Here is a 21,200-nt window from a genome sequence, read left to right on the forward strand (position 1 = left end):
TGTCCCACCCTCCCATCTCCCTTACATTGCAGAACCCCAATTCTAGGCAGCCGGGGTTGCGCCCCCCTCTCTCCGCAACAGCTCGGCCGGCGTGTCGCCTTCCCTCGCGGACCCCTTCAGCACCGAGCCGCGGGGCACAGACCCAGGAGGGGCCGGCTGACGCCTGTGTTGGCCCAGCCCGGGTGCCGCGCCGCGCCGCTACCGGACCGGAGCCGCGCGGGGCCGCGCCGTCCCCGAGTGATGACGCGCTTCCTGCCCTCCCAGCGCTCGCGGGCCGTGCGCTCGCGCTCGCCCTCGGCTCTTGTTCCGCGCTCGGAGCCAGCGGCGGCGGCAGCGGCTGAGGCGGCTGCGGGAGCGGAGCGGTCGCCCGGCGCGCAGGGGGACGCCGGCTGCACTCCGAGGCAGGCGCTCTGCAATGAGACAGTAAATGCATCCCCCGGTAAGACGCACGGCTCACTCGGGTTGTCCTCTTTCTCCAGCTGCATGCACGTTGCATGAATTTCTCGTGTCTTTTCCCTCCCATCTACAGAAGGAAAATGTGGGTGGTTTTTTCCTTCCTTTTGCATCTCGTGAGTGATGCCAATGCAGGAAAAAACCCCGCAACGCTCCCAGATTTGATGTTCTAGGAAGGCTTTTTGCAGGAAAAAAAAAATAAAATAAAATTAATGCACCTGTCTATTGCATATGTATCTTTCACTGGACTCGACCCGGGCGCAGCGGTTTGCAAACAGCCTCGCAGCCGGCGCCCGAGAGCGGATTCCTGGCCGTGAGCAGCCGGTCCCCTCCGGGGCACCCGCTGGGTTTCCGGTAACTGGGCTTTGAAAAGCGGTCCCGCCTGCATGGAGTGTCCCCTCGGCCCCGGCCGGGCCCCCCGCGCCAGGAGAGTTGGCGCGGGCGGAGCGGCTTCATTCCAGCACTGGCCGCCCCGACTCCAGCGCCACTTTGCAAACAAGTCGCCGGCCGAGGCTCCGGGCAAAGACAGCCCGCCGGTGTGGAGCTCCTTCCCCAGTCCCGGACTCTCAGACCTGCCGATTCCACGACTCCCTTTACTTGGCAATCTCGCCCCCAGCAAACAGCGGCCGCTCAGGGATGGGGGCAGCGCCCGGCCGAGAGCGAGAGCAGGATTTGGGTTCAGTGCCGCTGGCCTCGCGCTAGACGAGCGGCGCCCTCTCCTTCCTCGGCCCCACGAGCTGCAATTTCGCGCCCACTGGGAGCCGGGGGTCCTGGAGACTGGCATTTCGGGATTCCCTGAGGGGACTGAGGAACGACGTTCGAGGGGCGCCATATTTTCAGTGGGTCTTGGCTGCGGAGGGGAGGGGGCGAACAGTTTCTGCGCCCCGGGGATAGCGCGGCGCCCCCGCAGGAGAGGCAGGAGCGGTTTTCCCCGAGAAAGTTTGCGCGTCGAGGCCGGCGCGGAGGCGGCCGCGCAGGGCGCGCACGGCGGCTGTCCCCGCAAGGGCGCGCGGGCTGCAGCGCGTCGGCAGGGCGGCCCCGCCGGGGTTGAGGGCCGAGAGCCGCCGTCAGGGACTGCGCGCTCGGCTCACCCCTTTCCCCTGTCCTGCCGAGACGCGGCGTTCCGGCTGGGAGGCGCAAGGAACACGCCCCTCTCCCCGCCGCCACGGCTGCCCGGGCGCTCCGCCGGAGCGGTTCGCTTGGCGGCGTCCCCCGGCCGGGCGCCGGTGCAGAGCGTTTTCCCGGCGCCAGGGTTCGCCTGGACGCCCCGCAAGGCGCGGGAGCTCACTCCCTGCGGCGAGGAGGCGCCCGGGGTAGCGGATCAGGGCCGAGGGCCTGGCTGTCGGTCGCCCCGGGGGCCGAAGACCAGTCGGAGCCTCCTGTCGCCTCCGTGGCTGCGGCGGCGGTAGCAGCAGCGCCGGCGGCTGCGTGGTCGGCTCTCGCCGAGTGCCAGCTCGTTGAGGCGAGGTAAGGGGGTGTTTAAAGAAGTTGGGGGTTCAGGTGACGCGTGGAGGAACTTGGATTTTTGCTGCCGGTGAAGAGCCGAGATGACTTGGGGAAAGGGAGTTGATTCAGAATCCCTGTGTCTCGTGGTGAAAACTAACCTCTGGATATTCCTGAAGATGAGAGGGGAATGAGCTGAAATGTTGGCGTTGTCCAAGACACGATTAAAGACGGGAGGGTAGGGACGATGTTCTGAGAAATGGACCCCAAAATATACGTAAAGCAAGCACTCTGGTGCTGTAAGTACCACTTACTTTGGCTTCTAATAGTACCTGGGTGTGCTGAGTTGTGGCACTCGTCAGGTTGCGCGCTGTCATCCTTTCTCCAGAGCTTGGAGGTGGCGACTTCTCAGGAGTGGGGCGGTGGGGAATCTTTACTTTTGAAATAGACTGGGATCTCTGCTTTGTGAAGGGGCAGGGGTAGGGCGTGTTTGCTGACCTACAATCAGCTGGCAGGAACGTGCCACCCTTTCTCCTTGGCGTTTTATTGAAATGATGCCATAAGTATTGAGGTCATGTCAGCACGTTGGGGCTTCATCATTGGAGAAGCTTCAAGGGATCACAGAGAGGGCGGGGGAGGAGGGAAGGCTTTCATCTTGGAGATGTGTCCTGTGATGTCAGGGATTAGGCTGCTCTTTCTGATGTCTGGTTCATTAAGTGCCCCCAGTGTGAATGTCAGCCATTGAGTTTCCAAGATTTTATCTTCCTTAATTGCTGATTTAGGATATCTATGCAAAAACCGAGGAGGGCTGGTGGATGTGACTAGACAAGTGGCCTTGAGAGAGAAGGAATATCTGTGTGAGTGCTATTTTTTTCATTGAGCCCTAGAATTGTGGAAAACACCCAGAGCCCAAGATAGATTTATCTAAAATTAGCATAACTAATTTAGGAGAAAATCAAATCAGTTGCAGAAAGCCTCCATCCGTTTTGTAAAGTTTCCAGTCTTAGAGGTGATACCATGAATCACAGAAACACGGGGCTCCTCAGATTGGAGAAGTCACTGGTTTCTCTCTGCCTTTGTACCCACTCAGGTTATCAGGTTATATTCCCTTATGCTTCTGCCTCCTAAGGGAAAGTGGATTTTTTGAACTTGACTCTGTTGAATGAGTTACTGGGGATATTCTTTACAGGCATAGGCTTATATGGGTGTCTTGAATTCACCTACTGCTAAACCCACTTGTTCAGGGTTTTGTAAACACTGTTCCCTAGAATATTTTTAAATGAAATCAAATTTTAGAGAGGGCTGTGTGTGTGTTATTTTCTAGTCCAGTTTTTCTTTTATATCTCACAATTATACTGATTCTCCCACTCACTCCCAGCAAATCATTAGTTCCCAAGAGCAGTTAAGGATGGGTTACAGGTGGTGAACAATCTAATTTTTTACCAGCTATGCTCAGGAAAAAAAAACTATATATCTAAGGATATATTTATTCATTTTAGTATTATGCTTTATAACTGCATTTATGTCAAATATTTTTCTGCCTGTGCTAAACATAATATAATAAAAATTTAAAAAGGGAAGTTTTCTCAAGAAAGCTGAAATAAAAAATTAAAAGAGAAAAGTTTTATTGCAAACCCTTCAATCTTCATTCCCAAGTTTACTACCCTAATATTTATCTATTTTTTATGCCTCTCTTAACAAAGTGTTATAAATTGTGCTTTGTGGCCTTTTGCCTGATTCTTATTATAACTTCATGGCTTGATCAAAGTCCCTGCATTTTTTTCCTATTAAGAAGATTTTGTAACTTCAAAAGGTTAGAAAACGCCTATGTGTGTTGCAGAGTTGCCTGTCAATTTGCCAGGCCGTGTGGTATGTGTGTTGTGGTGTGTGTGTGGCATGCCCAGACTCTGGGGACAGTGTCTTAAACTTGTGATCTGTGACATTATTGCTCCAGAACTCTTGAGTCATGATGTTTTCTTGGAGATTGGGTGGTGTTTGTCCAATACAGGAAGTACTAAAAAAGAGTTAAATAATTCAGTTATTTTTATTGGGTACGAAAAATTTTAAGGACAAGAAGGAAAACTTAATAAGCAGGGCTAGAATTACAGCTTAACATACCCAGCTGGTGCCTTTTTAATTACAGCACTTTCCCCAGAACTTTTTAATCCTATTATTTTTATATTTAATAAGAAGACTAGTTAACACATAAGCCAAACAAAACTATTACAAAGAATGAGGATAAATGGTGGGTATCACCAGATGTTTTGCCTAAAGTTAAAAGAGTTAAGGAATCTGAACTCTGTCAAACTCCCCCTGCAGGCCCTTCCCACACCCCCCTCCCCAATAAGCAGGAGATTTTGAAAGGCAAAAAAATCTCGGAGTGGGTGGAGACAAAAAAAGAAAAGAGAAAGAAAATGCTTAAGGTGGGCTTCCCCTGTTCCTTAACCATCGTAACAACCTGTGGCTCAGTGGCAGGTGCCATATGAATGACAAGGCTGTGTACAAAATGCTTTGATTATGAGAGCCTTTATTTATGTGTCACCCAGAGCTATGAATTAAGACTGGGCTCATTTGCCACCCATTTCACCGTGGATTGTCAGAGTCAGTGCCAGGACCACGGTTTTGTTTTTCCCTTAACCGACAATTTAATTTCAGCCAAAGTGATGCTGTTCTGAATATGTAGAACAAGTAATGAATATTTATATTTCCTTTTTACTCTTCTAGCTGCAATCTTAAATAAAATTCTCTAAGTCTGCTATCACTTATTCAGCAATTGTTTTCGAGGGCTTACCATGTACTTCATGCTAAGAAGGCATCCCCTGCCCTCATCCCACATGCTGAGTTCCTAGAGGGTGATTTTTTTTGTACTTTATGTATCTAGTTGATTGTCGGGGGGAGATGAAAGTGTGATTAAATAGTACTTGAAGGACAACACAGTAGAAAGATGAGCAAAGGATGTGAACAGGCAATTCCCCAAAGAAGAGATGCAAATGGTCAATAAATGTGAAAGAAGTCTCAACCTCCATAATGGTCGGGGAAATGCAAATTAAAAAACAAAGGGCCGGCCCGGTGGTGCAAGCGGTTAAGTGCTGGCGCTCCGCTGCGGTGGCCCGGGGTTCGCCGGTTCGGATCCCGGGTGCGCACCGACGCACTGCTTGGCAAGCCATGCTGTGGCGACGTCCCATATAAAGTGGAGGAAGATGGGCATGGATGTTAGCCCAGAGCCAGTCTTCCTCAGCAAAAAAAAGAGGAGGATTGGCAGATGTTAGCACAGGGCTGATCTCCTCACACACACAAAAAAACAAAACAGAGATATTAGTTTTCTGTCCATCCAGTTGCTTCACATTTAAAGGTTGATAACATCCCCTGTGAGATATGTGGGGGGCAATTATCAGACTCTTGGGAATATGAATTGCTGCAACCTTTTGGGAAAGCAGACAGTTTCCATGAAAATTTGGAACGTGTATGCCATGTAACCCAGCAATCCCATATTTGGAGTCCTGTCTTACAGAAATAAAAACCTCAGTATGTAAGGATCTGTGAGGATGTTTATTGCAGGATTATTACAGTAAATAAACTAGAAGCAACATGAATGTCCACCAGTAGGATGAATAAAATAGGGTACAGCCATACTGTGGATTGTTTTGTGAGGCATGTCCATGATATCCAGAGTATCATACGCAGTGTGATCCTATTTCTGATTTAAAAAAGAAGCTCTATTTGTATGACCTTGGAGAAAGATGTGGAAGGACACATAAAACTTAAATTGTTTAAAATTGGCAATTTAAAAGGATGCGGTGATTAACTTGCTCGGCATACACCTTGAATGGTTTACTTGCTCAAGCACTTGGGCTTTTCTGTATGAAAACACTTCAAAATGGTATTTGGTTAATGAATAGGAATCTCGTCTGGAACCGTTTTGTTAACGAAAGCTGGGCAATATCTTGCCTGTTTTCTCTGATGCCTTCTGCAGCAATCTCTTATCTCTTTGGAAACTTTCAGTTAATTATCTTCTAAAATCCTGAGATTTCCCAACTTTTAGTAAATTCCTTCAGTGTGAAGGATGACTTCAGGAAAAGCTGTTTACCTCGATACCCCGGGAGAGTAGTGAAAATAGGAGGTTGTGAAAGCTCTTAGCAAGCACTCCTTTTCCTTGACTTTCTCTGATCCCATTCTGAGGGATGGGATCGGTCCTTGAAGGGGATTCTCTGGCCAGCTGAAGAGTCTTCCTAGATAGCAGCAGCATCTCCTCAAAGCTGGTTTTCCTATCTGAGGCCCAGAGAGGTGCTGTTTAGTGGCTGTGCTGGTGTTTGAAGCTAGGTCCCCTTCCATACTATCCCTGGTTTAGCTGATTGCTCCACCTGTACCATTTTCAATCCTGCCTCTTAATGTGATTTTTTTTTTTTTTGCTTGTGTGTGTGTGTGTGTGTGAGTGTGTGAGAGAGAGGAAGATTAGCCCTGAGCTAACATCTGTTGCTAATCCTCCTCTTTTTGCTGAGGAATATTAGCCCTGGGCTAACATCTGTGCCCATCTTCCTCTGCTTTATATGGGATGCTGCCACAGCATGGCTTGACAAGCGGTGCGTAGGTCCGTGCCCAGGATCTGAACCTGTGAACCCCGGGCTGCCGAAGTGGAGCATGCGAACTTAACTGCTATGCCACTGGGCCAGGCCCCCTTAATGTGATTTTTGAAACTTGGCAGAATTTATGAGTTCTTGGTAGTTACTGCTAAAACCAGACTTTCAAAAGCGGTGGAACCTCCATCCACATTTTAAAAAGTACGTACCACGTGACGCTGTGAATCCTGGTGGGAAACTCAGAATCTCAAACCACTGGAGGCCAGGGCTCTGTCACACAATTTGAAAACCATGGTTTAGATTTGAGCACTGGTTCCCAAACTAGAATGCATCAGAATCACCTGGAGGGCTTGTTAAAACCCAGAGTTGGGCCAGAGTTTCAGATTCTGTAAGTCTTGGGTGGGGTCTGATAATTTGCATTTTTAACGAGTTCCTATATAATGCTGATCTTGTTGGTCACGGGACCGAACTTTGAGAACCAGTGGTGTAGAGTAGCAGCTTCCTCTGTTTTGCAGAGTGTGTTCTTGTCCAGCCAGTGCTCTCTCCTGTCATGGATGAAAGTTAGAAAGCCAAGAAGGCAAGTTAACTCAGTTTTATCAATTTCACCAACCTGGGAAAAATAAACATTTGGGTTATATTACTTAACTGTTGTCTGTTTCTTTTGTATGTGTTTGGGGATTTAGTGATGTTTTATAGATGGATGTTTGTGTTTAATCAACAGTTAAAGTCAGAGTTCACGGATATAGTTTTAAATATTCTATAATGGATTCTCATGGGAAAGCGGAGAGGACTGTTAGAGATTCTCTGGTTCCTGTTTTTTTGTTTTTCATCATACATATATACATATTTAAGATTTAATGTCATTGATTTCTGTTAATAAAAAGTTGGCTACATGTGAAGGGTATTGTGAAGAAAATGGTGACCAGATGATAAATGTTTCTTTCTTTTTCTTTTGCTGAGGAAGATTAGCCCTGAGCTAACATCTTCCTCTATTTTGTATATGGGACATTGCCACAGCATGGCTTGATGAGCGGTGCGTAGGGATGAGCGGTGCGTAAGTCTGTGCCCGGGATCCAAACCAGTGAACCCTGGGCTGCCGAAGTGGAGCGCGTGAACTTAATCACTATGCCACTGGGCTGGCCCCTAAATGTTTCTTAAATTGTGTTGTAATCTGATCAATGGTGCATTTTTTTTTGGAGGAAATTAAGTGCAATGGCCATTACAGTCATGCACCACTTAATGGTATTTTGGTCAACAACAGGCTGCACATATGATGGTGGTCCCATAAGATTAGTACCATATAGCCTAGGTGTGTAGTAGGCTATACCACCTAGGTGTTACATTCTATGGTGTTCACACAACGACGAAATCGCCTAACGACGCATTTCTCAGAACGTATCCCTGTCAAGTGACACATGACTGTAATTTCAACATATGTTTATTACAGTGTCGCCAAAGGGACACATTTCTAACGATGCATATCAGTAACATATGAAGTGCTTGGTTGCCCTCGGGGACCATCACTTGTCTGGACATCCTTGAGAGGCTTGGATGACTCGAAGCTCAAGAAGAAGTTTCCCTGAAAGGCTCCTCTCCTCACTGGTGGGTCCCCTAATCTAAAATTCTTTAGCAGATAAACATTTAAATTTTGTGCTTTTTATTCTTTTCTAATGATTTCACATGTAAGTTATAAGCAAAACAAAATTGGTAGTGCGGTATATGAAAAAAACAAAATGGGAGAGAAATTTTCATAAAGGAAGTCATACTTAAGCTGGGCCTTGTAGGATGGGTCTCTTCTATAGGATTCTCTACCCTGGCTGCACATTGGAATATCCTGGAGATTTTGATTTAGTTGCTTTGGGTGGGGCCTGAGATTGGTGGGCAAGTGCTCCAGGTAATTCTAATGTGTAGCCGGGGTAGAGAACACTCATGTGCAGTCCTCTGGGTCACTTTGCCTCATTCTTGGAAGATTTTGTTCATCTGGGCCACAGTCCTTCCTCTCATCAATACTTTTGGTGACTTGAACATCTATATCGATTGGTTCACCCAACTCAATCCCTTGACCAACTCTCTTTCGGTTATCTTCCTCTATCCTAGTTTAGCCATCCCTCTCATGGTTATCTCTGGACCACTGGTTCTCAGCAGTTTTGCCACCCAGAGGATATTTGGCAATGTCTAGAGACATTTTTGTCACAACTTGAGAGAAGGAAAGGATGCTACTGGTATTTAGTGACTAGAGGTCAGAGATGGTGCTAAACACTCTACATTGCACGGGAGAACCCCCACAACAAAGAATTCTGTGGTGTAAAATGCCAGCAGTGCTAAGATTGAGAATCCTTGTCCTAGTGTCCTGGAAGTTTATTTTAACCCCAATCTATGGGAGAAATACATCGTATGTGATGATCCAGTACACACACACTTGAATCAAGCTTCACAGAATGGTATTTACCTTTATTAGGTATAATGTACTCTCATACTTTTTATTCTTTTTCTTTAAAAAAATACCGGTAATGACCCACTAAATTGATTTTACTAATCCACAAAACTTGCAACCCATCATTTGAAAAACCCAGTTGTAGTCTGTATTACCAGTAACTGCACCTCCGCCAAAGTCTTGACAAGCATTCCAGGCTGACCCTTGTCTTTTTTCTTTCATCTTATTCCCTTTAGTACCCAATTCCATGTAGCCTTCACCCTAGGAGGGCCTCTGACCTGGTGACCCTTCTACTTTTTTCATTGTCCATCATCTCTCTCTCTTGTTCTCATCATCCCCCCACCCCCAGCTCAGGTGCTTGCCTACCCCTTCAACTCCCTTGACCCTTTCTCCCTTCGTCTTACTTTGTTGGGAAAACCCCACCCTCTGCTCACCCTGGTCCTGCCCCCCCGGCTGATGAACCTGGCTGGAGAAAACACGCAGCCATCTGCATTGTCTTGCTTTTGATTTATGACCACAAACCTCAAGAGGGACTCTTGGCACTGCTGAGTCCACTGTGTTTCTGTCCCCATCCCACTCTCAGCTGATGATCTGGCTTATTTCACTGAGAAAAAGGAAACAATCAGAAACTAGTTTCGTCATCTTCCCATGCTAATTCTACTAGCCTCCCTACACTGAACCACACAGCATGGTAACCATGTGTGCATTGGAGCCTGTTCTCTGTTGGCATTCAAGGCTTTCACTCATGCGTGTATCTGCTTTCTTTTCTGCATCCTCAGTTTTCCCTTGATGGATAATCCCCATGAGAGAAATATTGTAGGATCTCTCATCTTGAGGGAAAAAGCAGCAGCAACGACACACTCTTGACCTTAGATCCCAGTCAGCTGTTCTCCCATCCTCTCCCCTCCCTTATAGTAAATGTTTCCAGGAGAATTGTCATATATTCTGTTCCATTTCTTCCCCTCTGATTCTGTCTTGAACCCACTCCAATTGGGCTTCTGCTGCACCTCTTAGCCAAAACCATACTTCTTCAGGTACTGGTGATGTTCGGGGCCAACCCTTAGTTGCCATCTCTTGCAGCCTCTCAGCAGCACTTAGCTGCTGATCCCTCTCTCTTCGGGACCCTTTCTTCACCTGGCTTCCATGCCACGATCCTCACCTGGTTCTCCTTCGACTCCCTGGCCACTCCAACTCCACCTCTCCTGCTGGATCTTCTCACCCTGACTCCTGAAGGTTTGAGGTGCTCTCTTACACTTCACTTCATTTAGGAGTCTGCTCCCATGTCACCTCCTGCAGTCTCCCTGGCATCCCTTAGTCCCTGCTCTCAAACATCTTCCTCTTTTGTTTTCATATCATTTATCATTCCCTGGTATTACGTATGTGATTCATTTATTGTCTGTCTCGTGGCACTAGAATGTAAGCTCCATGAGAGAAGCCGTCTCTGGCACTGTGTCCCCTAGTGTCTAGAAACAATGCGCGGCACACAGTAGGTACTCAACCAAAAATGTTTTTGTGTGTGTGTGAGGAAGATTGGCCCTGAGCTAACATCTGTGCCAATCTTCCTCTGTTTTGTATGAGGGATGCTGCCATAGCAAGCCTTGATGAGCCCTGCATATGTCCGCACCCAGAATCCGAACTCACGAACCCCAGGCCGCTGAAGCAGAGCACACGAACTTAACTATGCCACTGGGCTGGTCCCAACAACCAAAAAATTTTTAATGAGTAATTGATGAAGAAAACTTACTGGTTACAGAGGTTAGCCTTGGTTAAGGAAAAAGAAATCTTTCCCAGATTCATGCTAAGGAAGAGAATATGTTGAGGTAGAAAAGCCGTGTCTCATGGGAGCAATATGTTTTAGGTCACTTGTTAGGAGTTAGGGGTTCAAGTGTTGAATGAATGAAGCACATCGTTGCTAAATACTTGAGTGATAGAAGGCATCTGCAGAGGACAGCTAGACAGAGACAAATGGTTGCCTCTCGTGTTGATCTCTGAAGAGGGGCACTTAAGCAGTCTACTAATGACTTTTGTCACTGGGTTGAAGATGGTAAATTCACTTGTCTCAAGTGTTTGTCATTGACCTCTGTGTTCCGGTGAGTTGTTTTGGTGCATCACTCATCCCCAGAGACCACTTGACCACATGGAGAGATGTCTCCTTTTTCTCATGGTGTTTGAGCCCATGGCGGAGTGAATTCCTTCTGATGAGTGGGGATGTTCTCTGGTTCCCTCAGTGCTGCTCTCTCAAGCACCCAGGTTAGAGACCCCCAAAGCTTTGTGGGTTTGAATTAAAACTGCTCTCTTCTCTTTCTGTTTGCATTGCTTCAAGACTGCCCCTTTAATTACTTGACACCCATGTCTAGGACCTAGTTTGATGTAAGTGAAGATACTTCCTGAGTGTGGCGTGAGGTCATGCGTGGCAAATCTTCCAAGGGGAGTGTGAATTATTCCTGGGTTTAAGAGATTACATTTAGGGCACTTTAAGAGGCTTAATTTTCTCTCTACTGGGCCTAGCACCTGTCACTCCTGGCCTTCCCTCCCCCCCACACACACACAGGGTTAAAGGGTAAGATGTCGGCCAAGGGCAGCCTGAGGTGCAGCCACAAAGGAGTTGGGTTTAGTACCTCCAAGAAGAAAGGGCAGGTGTCTTTGTGGGACATCTTAGAGTGATTTCAGGGAAGTTCTTTTTGAAAAAGAGAGGCCCGAGTGGTTCTAGGTTAGCCTCTCCTTTTGACAGGGAAAGAACTGAGGCCCAGGAGGATGAGACTTACTGGGGCCACTTGGCAAAGCTGGCAGTGGAATCCCACTGTCCTGACCACCAGTGGGGCTTTGGACTTTCTCCTTTTCTTGGGACATCCTGTTGGACCCTGACTTTAATTCACGGTTGTGGTGCTCAGCCCTGGGTGTGCATCAGAAGCACCAGGGAAGCTCCTTAAAATCGCTGGTTCCTAAACCCTACCTGGCTTGCTGAATTGGAATCTCTGAGAGAGGTTCCTGGACACCTGTTTTTTATAAATTACCTTAGGGAGGCTCTTAGGACAGGATGCTCAAGAAGGGTGTGTAGGGAGTAAAGGCAGCCAGGGCACTGGGGACATTCTCCCTGCAGGGGAAGGGCCTGCTGGCCTTGCACACTGGACAGACGCAGCTCCTGTCTGATGCAGGACGACCGTCTCAGTAGGGTTAGTCTGCTCCTCGGTCTCCCATACTCCTTCTGGTAACTGAACAAGACCCTGCGGGGTTCCAGTTTTAATGTTTATCGAAAGGACCTTTTAATTTTCTTTGGGGGCATTTTCCCAATGTGTTTTTTTCTACTTATGTGAGAATGAAAGCTGCATTCAGTTGGAGAAAATCATCTCCCTGAGGGCTTTTGTGGGCTCTTGATTAGGATCCCTAGGTGCCTGAGTGCTGAGGCTGGCTCACCAGTTCTCAGACCAGCTGGTGGCTGGAAGCTGACCGTGAATGCCACTCTGACAGGAGTAAAAAGGGAGTGTGAGTTAGCTGTGCAGGGATGGGTTTAGACAGTTTTATAAGGCTGGTAAATCACTTGCTGGTTCTTGCTGGTGAACTTGCAGAAGTTTTGGTGCTCTGATTTTGTGACAGTTGCGACAGGCTCAGGACTGCACAGCAGAGCCTGCAGTGATGCCCTGTCCCCCCCGAGCTGGCCTCTGACTAACCTGACAAGTAGTTTATACAGACCTTTATGACCGTACCTGGTGAAGATATTAGAACAAACCCTGTGGAATCCGAGAAGCATCAGGTGCCCAGGTGTCCCTCACAAAAGGAATAGGAGAAGGGCACTTTCCTATTGAATGGGAAGCTGACAGATTGTATGAGTTTGTTAGGGCTGCTGTAACACAGTACCACCAACTGGTGGCTTAAACAACAGAAAGTTATTGTCTCAGTCCGAGATCAAGGCAGCAGCAGGGTTGTTCTGAGGGCTGTGAGGGGAGCATCTGTGCCAGGCTTGTCTCCTTGGCATGTAGATGGCCGTCTTCTTCCTATATGTGTCTGTTTCTATGTCCAAATCTCTCCTTTTTATAAGGACACCAGTCCTAATGGATTAGGGCCCACCCTCAAGTCCTCATTTTAACTTGATTACCTCTGTAGACTGTATTTCCAAATAAGGTCACATTCTGAAGTACTGGGGAGTTAGAACTTCAAATATCATTTTTGAGGGGATATAATTCAACACATAACACAGATCGTCAAAGTAACTTGTGTCTCAGAATCTGAATCTGACATGGAATGCTTGTTAGTGAAGTTAGCTTTTAGGCTAAGGGGACCCTAGTTGGTAATAGTTGTGGTATTCTGCACCTGCCCGTTTTACTGACCTGTATTTGGCACTTAGCATTTTAGTAAGGCCTTGCATATATATTGCCGTCATCACAGTCCTTGAGGCAGGTAGTATTATTTTTACATTGAGGAAGCTGGGGTATACCAAGGTTTATACGCTAAATACTGGGTAAGTTTGACTCAAGTTCAGATTTTCTGCTCCATACCACGGGTTTCTCCCATAACACCAGTGATTCGCAAACCTAGATATGCATAAGAATCTCTTGGGAAATTTGTTAAAAATACAGATTTGGGAGACTCTGGAATATTACTGAATCAGAAGCTAAGGTTACAACCAAGCTAAGGTTACAAACTGTATTTTTATTAAGTTTCCCCTGGTATTTTGATGCACTCCAAAACATGAGAATGAGTGCACGCTACTGTGGACGTAGTATTTTAGGGAGAAAAACCCACCACCACCAAGTTCCCCTTTGATTTTTTGTCAGCTGGCTTGCCTGGAGGCCCTTGGAGGCGTTATGGAAGGTGCCCACTGGAATCAGGGCACTTAGAGCCTGAGAGGATTGCCTTCTTATACATAGTCCTGCCCCCAGACCGATGGGCAGGGTCTGAACTCTTTGGCTGCCCAGGCCATGCAAATTGTCTCTCAGCTAGTGAAAAATGAATCTGTCTTGGACTTTCTGTGCTACAAGTTGCAGTTTGCACCACCGTGGGGAGAGGGTAGAGATAAGTTGAGAGAGTGTGGTAGCAAATAAACATCCCATCCTTTATCAAAGCAAAAATAAAACCAGTAAGAGGACAAGGCAAGAAGAAACATTGTGATTATTATTGTCATAAAATGTATTTGCATTAACTAAAACATGTGAGAGCATGCACAGTGCAGAAGAATCACAGGGAGAAATTTTAAAACATGGATTCCTGGGCCCCACCCGCCAGAGATTTTCTTCTAAAGTAGGACTCAAAAGTTCTGAAGTGCTGGTCTGGGGATCACACTTAAAGCAGGCAACTGAACATTAATGAAAGATTGTAACTGTGGAGTTTTATCTGTTGATACTACAATGACAATGTCTCTGAATAGTGAAAATATTTCTAAGCCTTGGCCATTAGTTTATAGATTATAATCTATACTCGGGATCAATGTCCAAGTTACGTCACCGTCTTGACTTTATTTTAGTGATTATGTAACAAAACACGTGCTCTCTTAGCTAGGGCTGCGTTTCTTAGAGTGTGATCCTTAGTCACCACCATCAGAGTTACCTGGGATTCAGGTTAAACACTGTAGCTGCCCAATCCCCAGAGATTCTAATTTGGTAGGTCTGTGTGGATCCAAGAATGTGTAGTTTTCATAATCAGAAGATTCTTAGGAATACTAAAGTTTGAGTGCCACTGAGCTAGGGCTTGGAAAAATCTTTTTACCAGAAGCCAGCTACATAGTAAGGTTAGAAACACCATTAGGTTGATTGTTTACATTTGTTCCCATTTTCTGGCTTAGAATGCTGTTGTCTAGTCTGAAGTTACCAGGACCTCATTCTGCAGTGGAGATGTAATTTTAACAGATTGAGTTCTATTTGAATAATCATCCCCTCCTTTTTTTTACATAAGCTCATGCAATAGATTTTAAGATAAGTCTTAAAACAAAAGTTATATTCCTTGTCCAGGTAAATTCCTTTGGAGCATTGTTAGTATGTGAAATTTATTAGAGATTTTTGCAGTTAATTCAAGGAGGCTTTGTGGTTTTAAACTGTGCAAGTTGTTAAGGATGACCTTTGGTAGAAATATGTTTGTGCTCTTGGGCTCTGTGTGCATATTTAAAAAAAAATTGGTAAATGCTTTCATATGAGAGGGGGAGGGCTGGGATGAGGGGCTTTCTCCTATTAGTAAAGGAGATTCAATTGCGTTGACCAATAGATCTTGGTACTTATGCTCCATGCCTTGCAGATGTGTCTGCAAATTGATTTTTTTCCCCCTGGAGACAAGATTTTTGGTTCTGTGTTCTTCCTTCTGGCAGAATGACGACCCTCACTTTTAGAAAGAGGAGCTAAAATTAATTTTATGTCATTGGGCCATACATGCCCATGTCACTTTATGTAACCTGTTCCTGAAAAGTTAGATAAATAAACTATTGTTAACATTGCAGCAGGACTGCATGTGTTTGTCTAAATCGATAGAACTGTACACTTAAAAAGGATGAAATTTAATGTACATCATAATACTTCAATAAATCTGACTCAAAAAACGCATCAGGGGAGCTTGTCACTTTAGCCATCCTTTTGGTGGATGTTTGCTAAGTCAAGATTCCTTTTGTGATGCAAATGATCCCCCTAGGACCTTCTTTGTTTCCTACTTGTTTGAAAACTGTTCTGTGTGCTTTAGCTTGGCTGGTGCTCAGTGGGGTGGGAGGAGTGGAGTTGGCACAAGGCTACCGAGGGATGGAATTGGCCTCTCATCCATTTAGCACCACATCTAGTACGTCGTGGGAGTTCACAAAGGTTTGGGTGACGAATTAAACCATCATGTTGATGGAGAAACTGAGGTGCAGAGAGGCCAAGTGGCTTGTTCAGATCTCAGGGCAGCATGGCAGAAGTGTGAGAAGAATCCTTCAGGCCTTGTGACTCCCAGGCCACTGCCCTTTCACCCTCCTTTCTCCAACTTATGTCTTGTAAATTCATATCTAATCAGTTGGGAGTCTTTTAAACCACAGTGCATCTGTATGCTTGTTATGGTTTTGGAGGCAGCCTGTTTCCGTGGAGGAGCTGTGGCTTTGGAGTCATTCATCAGTTTGGCAAATCTTTTTCTGAGTGTCTGCGAGGTGCATGATGGATACAGCCTGGAACAAAACAGGTGCGTGGGCAGGAGGCATTACAACAAACCAGAAGAGGGATGGGTGTTGCAAAGGGTCGCATGTAGGAGCCTATCACACAGTGGCCACCCTTCATAGTGTGACCTTGGGCAAGTCACCTAACCTCTGTAAGCTTTGGGGTCCTCGTCAGTAAAATGGACAAATCATCCCTGTGTGGTGGAGTTGTTGCAAGGATTCAATGATAAGATGGATGTAAAGCAGACTGTGCATGCTCCTGGGCACATGGTAATTAGCTGTAATTTGTTAGAGAGGGCGAGTCAAGTGACGTATGTGTTTTTCACCTTTGTGCTGCATTAGCCCTTGTGGACAACCTCAGGACGGGAGTTGGGTATGTTTATTTTTTATTCTCTGGTTTGGATCATCTAAGAACAATGGGGAGATGTACTGGAGGGTTGTGCTGGTTGATTTTGCTCACCAACTAATGGGGCTGAGGTATGAGCAGGGCTGTCTAGCCATGGAGCTGGGTTATGGTTATAGGCGTGCTGAGATGGTGATGTTCCTGTCCGTTCTCAGGCCATCAGGGGCTGCCAGAGCTCAGGCCTTACATTTTCCAAGTGTGCCAGGACTTGGAAAAGTTTGGGAGAGCCTTCAGCTCTCTTCAGCTCTCTACTCTACAGGGCCCCCGAAACAGGAGCTAGGTTACTAGATTTTAAGTTAAAAAGAACATGGTAAGGAAGGTAACAAATCTTTAAGTTAAAGATTTAAAGCTAAAGAGAACAATGGTAAGGAAGTAAGAGTGCCCACAGGCTGTGTGGGAGCTTTGAATGAGAGATGTGGGTGAGTTGGACCAGGGTTCCCACACTTCTCTGATAATAAGACTCACCTGAATACTTGTTAGATTGACAGCTCACCAGGCCTGCCCTGGTCTGGGTTGCGGCCCTGGTATGAATGTATTTAACAGTTACCCCATGTGATTCTTACCAAGGATGTTTGGGAAACACTGAATTAGATCATAAATCTCTTTATCCTTGCTGTTTAAAGTTGGCCCATGGACCAGCAGCATCAGTATCACCTGGAACTTGTTGGGAATGCAGAACCTCGGGCTCTACCCAGACCTATTGACTCAGAGTCAGAATTTTAATAAGATCCTGAGGCGCATGTGTATGCACAGTAAATTTGGGGCAGGGCTTGCCAAGAAGGCAGGGACACCTGTCAATATTTTAAATCAGTGAGGTGGTAGTTACAAGGTCTGATAACCTCTTCTGAGGACCTGGAAGAGATGGTAGGCCACGGATTTGAACTCAGGTTTCAAAACTTGACTCCAAATTGAGTGCTCATCCCACATCCTCTTGACTGTGGTTCTTACTGACTCTCAGGGTCTCTCTCCAATCTGATGTGAGGCCCTCACCACTCTGTGAATGTTGCACCTGGGGACGGGGGAACACTGCTGGGACCATCCAAGTGTGTCATAATTCTTGTCATCCATTAACCCTGCCAGGACAACTCCTCTCTGTCCCTGGGAGAAGACTTTGGTCCAAATATACAAGTCGGCAATTTTGAGTTCTTGGAGACCTGTGGGGGTTCGCATCATACCAGTGGTGGGTCCTTGAAAAAGTGGTTTTATCTCCATCTGAGGAAAGGATCAGTTGGAGTGCGATTTTTCTGATGCTCCTCCAGACTCTTAAATCCTCCTTCTCCAAGCACAATGTCAGAGGAAATACCCTGGGAGGCACTTGCCAAATGGCTTGAAATAAGTGTCCACGCACATTTCCGAAAAGACAATTAGAAGCTTATTTGAGGAACTATAGGCCTGCTGTGCTAGACATTAGTCGGGAGAGCTCAGTGCCAATTTGGGAAGCTCTCCCAGGTGGCTCTTTCTCATCACAGCCTCTGCTGCAAGAAGCTGAACTGGGGAAGTGGAGAGACTGCCAGGCTTGGGAGGAGGAGAAAAGAGAGCAACATGCCCCAGAGAGAAAGGAACAATGGCTGTGTCTCCTCCCAGGAGAATTGGAATCTTTGCAGGTATAATCAAGCAGAAAAGTGAAAGTCATTATAAATTCATCAACACGTGAATCATATTACTAGTTAGCACTGGTGTTGTGGCCAGGAAGCCTCTTTAGGAAACTGAGCCCTACAGAGGTCAGGGACTCTGCCCAAGGTCACACGTCGGGCTAGTGGCAAAGCCTGGATCAGGGTACCAGGGATCTTAGTTCATCCTGTGCTCTGTCGCTGTGCTCTGCTGCCTTCCTTCCGGGAGGGAAGACGCTAAGAATGTGAAACTTTACAATGATCGGATCCAGATGTGTTGGCCCTCCCCCCCTTTAAAGCTAACATAGTGATTTTTTTTTTTAAATGAAATAGAATATTTTAATCTGCTGGTTTCATTTGCTAGTCTACCTTATGCATTCAAGGAATAAAGGTCGTGAAAGAAAAATCACAAGGCAGTAAATATCCCTGTTGTTGGGGATGCTACACCAGGCTATTTCTCCCGGTTTGAGGCACCAGATCGAGTGACCTGAGGCACATGGGACAGGGGAAGACTCTGCACTGGATGTGGGCAGAATGTTGGTGTTCGAAGTCAGGGTTTATATGTTCTTGCCAAGGTCCTCAGGGACAGATGTATATTAAATTTTTAAAATTAAATTGTGGGAAGGCTGGAACTTCACGATGATTCTTTTAGCTTGAGTAGGGGATCCTAAAGGGCTCCAGTGCCGAGGCGTGGGGAGGATGTAGCCGTTTCAGTGATGCCAAATTGCTTGTGTGGAAAATCTGAAGCCTGGAATGTTTATGCCGCACAATTTAGCAATAGATTACGCATTGCCTTGGTTAAAATGGCTTAACATGTGTGCCCGTTTTATTTTGTCCACTAGATTGAGTTTTGAGCACAACCAAGCCCTTCTTTTGTCCAGCGGTCCAGCGGCATGTTGTTAAATGATAAGAGCATCCGCTGTAGTGGTCAAAGGAGATGCCTTGGGGAAGTTGGACTTGAGCTGGAGGCCAAGTGCACTGAATTTTGGTGTCCTTCCATGTGGTATTGGCTGTGTCAGCCAAGCCATTAAAACTTCTTCTCAATTGTATGTCATATTGGTTGAAATCAATGAAGTATTAACAAAAAATGTATAATTTGTTGAGAAATTAAACCCTTTTAGATTATAATAGAAGGAAGTAGTCAGTGGTGCCAGAGGTTTAATTTGCTTTGAAAACTGGTAGGAAATCTGTTCTTTGATTTCAGTGGGAGAATACCAATCTGTTCTTTGACTTCAGTGGGAGAATACCAGTGTTGCAGGGGAACTGGGTTTGAGAACCACTATACTTGGCCTTGCCTCTAGGTCAGTCTGGGAAGAAGCCAGGATCTGGCTCTGCCGTTCAACTGGTGGCTGTGGTGCTGTGTTCGGCATGGCTGCTCAAAGTGTGGTCCTGGGTCCAGCAGCCTCAGCATCACCTGGGAACTTATTAAAAAGGCAGTCCTGTCCCTCCGACTGAACTATAACTCTGGGAGTGGGGCCCAGGAGCTTGTGTTTAACAAGTTCTCCAGGGTATTCTGATGCACACCAAGATTTGAGAACTGCTGCTGTATGGTTCTTAAGCAGCAAACGCTGTTTGGACGTGCAGTCTGGTGGGTTGTTTTCCAAAGCATTTCACGTTGGGTTGGTTTCTTGTTCTGGTAACCCAAGCCAAGTTGATGGGGTAAATAAAGTTAGATTTCCATTAGTGCTCAGTAATAATTAATGACAGCCCCACAGTCTAGATGGATAGGACAGTCCAGCTTACCTCAGACTGGGCTCTGCTAAAAGCACACTCTGGTTGTGACTTTAGAAGGAGTCAATTTAAGAACACTACTTCTCAAGGATGCCTTTTACAGTCATGTTCCTGTCAGGATAGACAGAGATGGATGGATCTCAGGGAGGAAAGGGTGGGAGAGGTGCCAGAACCGGCTGAGAGCCTTGCAGAGAGACAGATTTCCACGAGGAAATATCATAGCAAGTGGCAGGGCTAGGACGTGGATGTTTGTCACCTGTGTTTCTGCTGGCTGTGTGAGAGCAAAATGTTTAATGAGCGTGTTCTTCTCTTGAAAGGATTTTGTCGTTGCAACAGTAGAAACAGCGCTCTCTGAGAAACATTTCCTGGTGGAACAAATGTTTCCAAATGAAACAAACTGAATGTTGAGATAGTACAGTGGTTCCCCCTTATCTGCGGAGGATAGGTTCCAAGACCCCCAATGGATGCCTGAAACTGCACAATGTATATACTGTGTTTTTTCCTATACACACATACCTGTGATTAAGTTTAATTTATAAATTAGGACAGTAAGAGATTAACAACAATAACTCGTAATAAAATAGAATAATTATAACATTATGCTGTAATAAATGTTACCCTAGATCTTAGCAACCTCAGTATATGATTTTTTTCTTTCCTTATTAAGTTGAGAACTTTCACCTTTTCACTTGAAGGAAGCATTTGATGGCTTCTCTTTGGCACATCCAATTGCCAGCATCACTCCTATTGCACTTTGGGGCCATTATTAAGTAAAATAAGGGTTACTTGAACACAAGCACTGCCATACTGCAACAGTCAATGTGGTAATTGAGGCGGCTACTAAGTGACTAACAGGCAAGTAGCGTATACAGCGTGGATACGCAGGACAAAGGGATGATTCATGTCCAGGGCAGGACAGAGCAGGAAGCATGAGATTTCATCACACTACTTAGAACAGCACGCAATTTAAAACTTAGGAATTGTTTATTTCTGGAATTTTCCATTTAATATTTTCATACCACGGACCACGTCTGACCACAGGTAACTGAAACCTCAGAAGGTGAAACTGTGGATAAGGGGGAACTGTTGTATTGACTTGGAGAGAAAAGAGGAGGGTTAAAGGTTTCCATTCATTCACGCCTTGCTCTGTGCTGGGAACATACTGAGCAGAATAAGACAGGATTCCTGCTCTGATAGGGGTTATCCAGAGGCAGGGGCGGCTGCAAGGCTTTCCTTGCAGAGGGCACAGTGTGTACTAAGGGCTGGACCCAGCCAGCTGAGGGGCTATGTGACCCGCTTGGGAGTGTTTCCCTGGTGGGAATTTGTGGTCCTTGGGGGACGTGGGGACTGATCTGAGAGACTGTCCCCAAGTTACATTCAGAGGACCAAGTTCCATCTTTGAGGATCTCTGAGTGTTGTGGGGGTGCCCTTCCCCATCCATAGGGTAAAT

The 21,200-nt window shown here is 46.2% G+C and overlaps 1 protein-coding gene across 4 annotated transcripts in view; it reads left to right on the top strand.

Moving 5' to 3' along the window:
• The first annotated feature begins 348 nt into the window (after positions 1–348).
• The window catches only part of TLN2 (talin 2), a 419,612-nt gene continuing 398,760 nt past the window's right edge, over positions 349–21,200 (top strand). For 3 of the 4 annotated variants that reach the window (XM_058541740.1, XM_058541736.1, XM_058541742.1), the window contains exon 1: positions 349–439. The gene's annotated coding sequence lies outside the window, so the exon portion shown is untranslated. Of the gene's footprint in view, positions 440–1,815; positions 1,921–21,200 lie in introns of those variants that run through there. The other variant, XM_058541737.1, reaches the window with a different exon arrangement.

This window comes from Diceros bicornis, chromosome 5 (assembly GCF_020826845.1).
Source record: "Diceros bicornis minor isolate mBicDic1 chromosome 5, mDicBic1.mat.cur, whole genome shotgun sequence".
NCBI lineage: Eukaryota > Metazoa > Chordata > Mammalia > Perissodactyla > Rhinocerotidae > Diceros > Diceros bicornis.